Below are 8,683 nucleotides of genomic sequence, written 5' to 3'. Positions count from 1 at the left end.
GAACTATTTCAATATTAGATAATATTCGGGAGATGTTAATCTATTCTCAACAATAACAATTCACTGTAAAGAAAGTTTCCCCGGCGAAGAAGCAATTCATTATAAAAATTGCATCCGTTAAAAACAATTGGTAGTTAGGGATTTTTATTATTCCCGGAAAAAAACTAAAAAATGAAATTTATTTGCTACCAGTTTTTACTCTTTTCCGTCTCGATATTAGAATGCATATATGATTCGCCCGTTTCGAAGAAGTTAAATGTCGACTAAATATTAATGAAGCTTTTAATCTCAATTGAAATGACATACTCCTATCAGTTGGGAATCCTTTCTCGAAAAGAGTCAAATTTGGCTGGTACGGGACATCTATTTGCAAAATTTTCCCTATGATAGAAGCACAATTAAAATGTAAAGAATAAAATTTGTACAATACCAATATATATAATACCAATATATATGTACAATAACAATATATAAAAGTAATATGACTTATTAAAAATGCACATTTGTACACATGGTAAAAATTTAAACACAAAGTGCTCAAGAAAAAAAATCTGTAGTAGCACTACCAGCAAATTTAAGAGTTTGATTTTCATTTTTAATAGTTCTTACGACTTCAGTTTTTTAAGTTCAAAGTCCTTTGTCTGAAAATCAAGATGAAGTTATTCACCAAGAAGTATTATTCCTCACAACACAATTTATGTCAACTCTTCAATCAAGATGAGAAAATTTTATAAACGTTTTAAAAATGCAAACATTCAAAAACATGAAAGATAAAAATAAGAAAATACGAGTGATATGAGATACACAAAGACAAGTTGACACTTTTTGTTAAAAGAAAAAATTTCTATTTGAAATTTGACTTCAGTATTGTATACTTTGTTTGAAAATAAAGTTTAATAAAATGACACAGTGGTCGTTATATTGAAGTTTATGACTTCAGTATTTGTAGGGGCATTTTTGATAGATAAAGGGCTGTATTCCCCAAAAGGAGGAAAACAGTCCCAAATCTCAACAATGCTTTACTGGAAGATCCAAGTTTGAAATAAATACTTAACCTTACAATTTTTTTTAATCTATTTTTGATTTTCACCTTAAAACAGAGAAAAGACTACCATTTCCCCATTTTTTTAATTTTTAGATATGGGTAAACGCTGAATTTGAAGGGTCGGATCTGCTAGGAAGAAAAGGGGACATAGTGTTTGCCTGAACCATGTTTATTAAGGTCATATTCGGTATTTTTAATTTTACATTTAACAATGAAAAACCATTACAGCATCAAATTTAATATAAAATGTAATTAGTTCTATTATTATACCACAATATTATTTAAATTATTACCTTTGTTTATTATTCATGAGATAATTTCAGTTTGTCAGGAGGGTGGTACCATCGTAATTTCGATACATGAACTATTTCTTCATTTTCTTTATTGTGAGTATTCTTTTTATTTATTTTATAATTAGCATTTTTATTTATTTTATAATTAGCATATTTAATCTTTCCAAGAATTATATATGGACCAGTAAAAGTTGAGGTACGTTTCCGAGTATTAGAATATTTAAAATCTTCATGCATTACAGTATAATTTGGAGAAAATTCGATATGAGGGAATCTTGCATAATAAAATTTTTTATTTTTTTCATGATATTGTTTTGTTCTTTCAATAACAATTTTTCTTGCTTTTCTATTGGTGGATAAATTTCATCTGATAAAGGATGATTAAATGACACAGTGCCAAATATTAAATAAGCTGGTGGAAATTTAGTTACCGAAAATGCAGTTAGATTATATTCTTCAGTTACTTCTTTTAATAATTTAGGCCAAATAAGCTTTTTAGAAGAATCATTAATTTTACACTTTAAACATGTTACAATGGTTGGTCCTAAACGTTTAGCTGTTCCATTAGTTTCGAGTTTATGGGCTGTTGTTTAATTTTATGATGTTTAAAAAAGTAAAATATGTATACAGAGCAAAATAAATAAAAAAAAAACACGAAGAAAATTAAGAAAAACAATAAGTTTCATTTATTGCGCATAAGCTGCAAGTGAACAGAACCCATAAGATAAGTTCAAAATGAAGATGAAACAAAGGAAAATTACATACATATGAAAAGAAGGGGGGGGGAAGAAAAATAATAATAAAAATATAACAAACAACTGGGAAAAAAAGGATAAAAGTTTTTACAGATATAATCTTTGCATTAGCCCACACGATATATCCGCAAGCACTCTTTTAAGCACTAATATATATATATATATATATATATATATATATATATATATATATATATATATATATATATATATATATATATATATATATATATATATATATATATATATATATATATATATATATATATATATATATATATATATATATATATATATATATATATATATATATATATATATATATATGTAATACAAAAATTAAATACTTTTGTATTAATAAAAGCATTAAAACTTCATTCCTTTTCATTAAATATCTTTAGTAAAGGATAAGGGTAGAAATTCTATTTTGGGACTTCAAGCATCACCTCCTAGAACTGAAAGCCACCACACGTCAGGAGTGACTCATACTAGGTAGTCCATTCGACCACTTCCTCCTAGAAACCGGGGATACGACTCGCCGGTAGCAAAGTTAATTTTAATCATTAGTTTATAGTTAAATTTTGTTATTCCGACACACTTAAGCTTTGATTATAATCATATTTTAAATGCTTTAAGCGGCATTTCAAACAAAATTCTGCAATAATAAATTTAACGCTATCAAATTGAACTTTCGTTTGTTGTTATAACTGCTCTAACATACGATTCATTTAGACTAAACTTTGAATTTTAAATCGACTGTTCCAGCTTAAATTAATGCAGGAAAATATATAAAAATATTAAAGAAAAGTTTTTACTTATTAATCATGTAGAAATAAAAGTGATTATAGAAACTTAAAAAGTTCCTATAATGATTGATTACTTATCTATACATAATAATAAAAGCGGCTGTGTGTGTGTGTGTGTCTGTAATCACAATATATCGCCCCAGAAGCCTCGCCCAGGCACGAAATTCGGCACATAATTTGTGTTTTGACATAATGAAGAAGTATTTTTTTTCTTTTTTAAAAATTTGGATTAGTTATTTAGTTATCAGTCATTTTGTAAGTCTATGCTTTTCGTCTGCTTTTTCGTCTTCAAAGAGCCATATTCAAAAAACTATTAAAAAATGCATATACTTTTCCCCACTCTTATAAATGTATGCTAATGCGAACCTTACAATTGAAATATTAATTTTCGACAACTTAAACCAATGATATACGAAGGAATTAATAATTTAATTGTAAAGTTCGCATTAGTTTACATTTATTAAAGTGGAGAAAAGTTTAACTTTTGTATTAAAAATGTGGCAACATATTCGATACGTAAATAGAACGCTTCGCTTTGATATATTTGTCGCTGTTCATAATTGTTATAATAAGTTTTTCTTCTTCTTTCCACGCTCTATTTTTTTTTTCTTAAGCGAAGACGATAATTTTTGTAGCGATATTGTAGTACTTTGTACAACTAAAAATTCTTTTCACAACACTTTAAAAATATTTACTTTATTTTCTTTATATATACAGAGAACAGTCGGCAAAGAATTCGATTAGGTTGAAAAACATTTTGCTAAAAAGGAACGAATTCCAAAAGAAAAAATAAGCAACTTAAAGAATAAAAATGCTGATGCCAGCCAATTTTTTGAAAGTTAACTTAGAAATAACAAACCAAACGATGTTAAATAACAAACCAAACGATGTTAACAAAATGACGTAGAAAGCGCAACTAGATCAAAATTATACAAGCACAACTAGATCAAATTATAATACCTGAGTGCTTGACGTAACAGATATAGAAATAGAATTTGATACCATAAAAAATTATATAGAAATAGAAATTGATACCATAAAACATTTATTCGTTTTCGTGTTCTTTTCATGTATTTAGCATTTTAGTTTTTTTTTCTTAAGCGTTGTAGCTATATAATTTCAAACATCCTCAAGAGCTATAACACATCTGCAGCAGAACTGGATATGAAGACAAAATTGCAGGACAGGAACACTTTAATTGTCCACTAATCTTCAGATTTCCTGCTACGTTTTAAAAAACTTTATTTGTGAAAACCTTCAGCGTGGCGGACAGCTGGCCGCCTTAGGCGGCTAGTATTCATTATAAAAACAATACCTATTTCAAACACTATACATTTATAAAAGCAATTTTAAATTAAACTTAAAAATTTTCGATAACCAAGTACATATGTATATAATATATATATGAATGTAATGTTTAGATTGTTAAACAAAGACAAATACTATTATAGGAAAATCTTTATTTTATAAACAAATATAAAAAATTTTTAAGAATAAAAATCAGGATTGGCAAACCTTATACAAGTAATAGTACGATATTTTTATGTATAACACAAATGTTCCACACACAATTTGGAAAGCCAATAAAATCTTTGTAAAATTTCAAAATTAGCTTCTTGACATGAAGATTAACAAAGAATTTTTCTAACATAAAAAGGTGCTCATTGAAGTATAAACAATCAAGAAAAATACTGCCATATTTAAAAACTTAGTTTAAATGTAAAAAATGCACAATATTCAAAATAATTAATTATCTTTCAATAATTATTAACTAGTGACGGATGAAATTTTTTAAATAAAGAATTAATATATTTTTTTTACAATTAAAGCCTTGATTATTCAAACAAAAATATTTATCCATTTCTTTCTAGTAATTTCTATTAAAAAATAATTTCTCCATCTTTGTTGAAAACTGTTTTTTTTTATAACAGTAGAACTCAAAATATAAAACAATGAAATACAAAATAATACAGTAGCGATTTTTACAAAATAAAATCAAAAATCGATATTATAGCAATCATAGGTTTTAAAAACATCACTTTCCTTAGTCTCAAAATTTTCTTTAAAATATTGGCTTTTAAATACAACCTAAAAACCATTAAAAATACTCACTGAAAATCAACTATTATAGAAAAAATTGTATAAAAAAAAAATTCAAATATCTTGTGGCTTGATAGTATAAATATATCATTTTAGCACATATATATAATTTCATTATTTCACAACTCTAACAGTAATAAACAAATAGGACACTTTAAGGTTGGTTTAAATCCTAGATAATGTAAATTTGATACACATTAGGTTATAATTAGGTTGGATTAAATGTAAAAAATGCACAATATTCCAAAGAATTAATTATCTATCAATAATTAACGCGTGACAGATGAAATTTTTTAAATAAAGATTTAATATTTTTTTTTACAAATAAAGCCTTGATTATTCAAACAAAAATATTTATTCCATTTCTTTCAAGTAAATTCTATTAAAAAATAATTTCTCCATCTTTGTTGAAAACTTTTTTTTCTTTGATTAGTAATAGTAAAACTCTAAATATAAAACAATGAAATACATAATAATACAGTAGCGATTTTTACAAAATAAAATCAAAAATCGATATTATAGCAATCATAGGTATTAAAAACATCACTTTCCTTAGTCTCAAAATTTTCTTTAAAATATTGGCTTTTAAATACCTAAAAACCATTAAAAATACTCACTGAAAATCAACTATTATAGAAAAAATTGTATAAGAAAAAATTCAAATCTCTTGTGGCTTGATAGTATAAATATAACATTTTAGCACATATATATAATTTCATTATTTTATAACTAACAGTAATAAACAAATAGGACACTTTAAGGTAGGTTTAAATCTTCGATATAATATCCTCCTTTCGGAAGTGAAGCTCACAAATCTACGGAAAAAATGTAATTAACAAAGGCTAAGTTACATAAAAGTCGTTTAATCACTAAAATGTAATACTTATTTATAGGGTATATTTTACTAATATTACAAAATGTTAGCTGCACAATGTGCACTATTATATCTTTAAAACATTTTACATTAAATATTATTCCATAAAAATTTAGTTTTAAATTTTTGTTTTTAAATAATTAACATTTTCTATTTTATAATTAAATTCTCCAATCTAAATTTATACTTTTAATTCTTTTATAAAAAATTACTTTTAATCAGTTCTGATCACTCACGACTTCATGCTGGCTGTTAACTCACAAGAAAAAAATTTATTTTCATGAAAAATGTTTATAAAACGGTAAAACATTGTTTTATTTATTTATTTTTTTTACTTATTTAGAACATAGAATTAAGGAATTCAATAAATAATTCACAATTCTTCCTTTGAATATTAATAATACTGTATATTAATAAGAATACACTTGGCGTAAATATGTGAGTTAAAAACTGTAATAAAAAATCACCTTTTTTAACCATGAAACTGAACTATTACAATAAAACTATTTTCGAATTCAACTATTGCATTAAATTAACACGCAGTCTAAAATTTATGTTTGTTAATCATTAATAAAATACAGAAATAATGAATAAAGTCATAAGAAATATGTAACTTACTCTTGAATTTGCAGTCAGGGTAAAATCTTCTCGTAAGATTCGGTGCTTCCATATCTCAGCTAAATTTTTATCTTTCGGAAACTTGAAGACCGATACTTTCGGACCTTTATCGTAGTTACCACGGCAATTAAAAACAGAACATCTAAATGGCATTTTGTAACAATCAGGTAAACATGTGCCAAGAGGACACAATATGGCAATTGAAAAAAAAAATGTGTAGTATATCGTTCTTCTAAACGTCGTTGTTCACGCTCATTTCATGCGTTTGTCAACGGCTAAATGCGCAGAACGGTTCACTTTACAGATAGTCTGAGTGGACTACTCTCTTCAAAATCCGAGGAAGCTGTCAAACCCGTGTGGAGGCTTTTCAGTTCTAGGAGGTGATGCTTCAAGGCTAAAAACATGCCAATGAATAATAATTAGATTAATACTTCAAAAGAGAAGTTATTTTAAGATCTTTCACTTCCATATAAGGAAAGATTAAACGATTTGCTTTGAGTAATAAATAAATTTGATGAGGCGTAAGAATACAGAAAAAAGCATATGGCTGGACTTTTTACTCTTTTTAATCATCCTATAAAATGCAGAGCGCAAGATTTTGCGTGGCTTTTTGTTGTTTATCTTGCTAAAATAAAATCCGTCAGCTTAGACGGGATATCTGTTCCCCCTCTCCCGCTTCGGAGAGGGGTTAAACTGCTATTTCACCATCGCAACTTAATAAAAGAAAATTATGCACAATCTGGACTCTTCAATCATGCTTTTTTCACGCAAAATACTAAAAAATATCGGTGTGGATACACCGCATATTATAAGACGGCAAGGATGTGGCTTCGCGCTGGAATGGAAATCCCTTAAAAGAAAATTTTTGTGCAATACTATTGCGAACTATACCTAAACTGAATGCTACTTAGTCGCCTTGGAACTCCCTTTGTTTTGAAAAGAAAAAAATTCATTGGACTCCTGAGATTAAAAAGTTCTCGATTGTGGGGGAAAATGAAAAGACTACCCAACCGGAAGAGATCGCCTAACGCCGTCCTGAAGGTCGTGAAGGATTCCTCACCCACCCGGGAGAAAAATTGCTTCATCGGTGATTTTACGGTACCAGAATGCTTCGCTTGGAGACAGACCGTTCGATTTTGCCTGAATGTTGAAAGACTGTGACAGCCATGAAAACGTTTGTGTCTACAATGCCTGTTAGTGCCCTCAGAAGCAAGGAAGTGTGCGATTTATAGTGCGAAAGTCCTAATCATGATGTTGTGAAAAAAATGAATGAAAAATAGTATAGTGAGTCGGCACCGAGTGATAAAAAAAAAAAAAAAGTTGTGAAATCAAAACATATGTGCGCGTTTTTTATTCGAAAAATTAGAGGAGCTTTTGCTCCTATGGAAAATTCCTTTATAGGAAAAAGATTTTTTTTTTCCTCCCTCGAAGTGTGATAAAAGTGCTTATTTTTTTTTTTTTTATTTACAAAGATAAATCCCGTGCATATCTGCATTTTTCTTTTCTTTCTCCTTCATAATAATATGAAGTGCATTCTTGTGTTTATATTGTTTTTTTTTATTTTTATGATATATAGTTTAATTATTATGATATAGTGCATTTATACTGCTTTTAAAATGTTTTTAAAAGAAATAGATGTGGTTCAAACGTCAATTAAAGTAACGAAGGCAAACAAAATTAAGTTATTATTTAAACTTTTATTTCCAAATGATTTGTCTAGATTAAACCGTAACAAAATTCTTAATTTTTCAGAATTTTCTTTTGAAACTAACACTAATGAATTTGCAAACAAACTAAAAGAAATTTGTGATACTTTTAATTTTTCGGATTTAATCAAAATTTCAGATATTCTAAATATTTCCAGTGAAGGAAATAAGGAGGAAATTGCCAAGCATATTTTAAATTGTTTATGTGATTTTAATCACTTAAAAAATTCAATAGTAATTGAAAACCCCTCCGAAGATGAGGAGGAAGCTATTCAGTTTAAAAGTAAACAAACTCAAACTGATTTTAAACCACATTTACCAACTAAAACTTGTGTAAATCAATTTACACAAGTTAATTTAAATTCTATATGTACAAAAAGTAGTGTTGATGAAGATATGGTATCCTATAGTCAAAGTTCTAGTAATAATATAAATAGGGAAAATGAAACAAAATTAATAGTTAGTTTTTCAGATATTGAAGCAGTT

General features: G+C 27.1%; 1 protein-coding gene and 1 long non-coding RNA gene across 2 annotated transcripts in view; both read right to left on the bottom strand.

Annotated features, from left to right (window-relative positions):
- Positions 1–8,683, bottom strand: part of LOC107454710 (alpha-tocopherol transfer protein-like) — a 131,820-nt gene that overhangs the window by 40,871 nt on the left and 82,266 nt on the right. The gene's annotated exons all lie outside the window — the stretch shown is intronic.
- LOC147808716 (uncharacterized) overlaps positions 1–8,683 on the bottom strand; it is a 53,586-nt gene that overhangs the window by 1,321 nt on the left and 43,582 nt on the right. The window contains exon 2 of the long non-coding RNA XR_015433656.1: positions 307–381. This is a non-coding gene — a long non-coding RNA (uncharacterized LOC147808716). The remainder of the gene's footprint in view (positions 1–306; positions 382–8,683) is intronic.

The sequence above is a fragment of the Parasteatoda tepidariorum genome, chromosome 5 (genome assembly GCF_982258835.1).
Source record: "Parasteatoda tepidariorum strain Cologne lab strain chromosome 5, Ptep-v5.0, whole genome shotgun sequence".
Taxonomy (NCBI): Eukaryota; Metazoa; Arthropoda; class Arachnida; order Araneae; family Theridiidae; genus Parasteatoda; species Parasteatoda tepidariorum.
The sequence above is the reverse complement of the archived record's forward strand: the minus strand, read 5'-3'. Positions and strand labels throughout refer to the sequence as shown.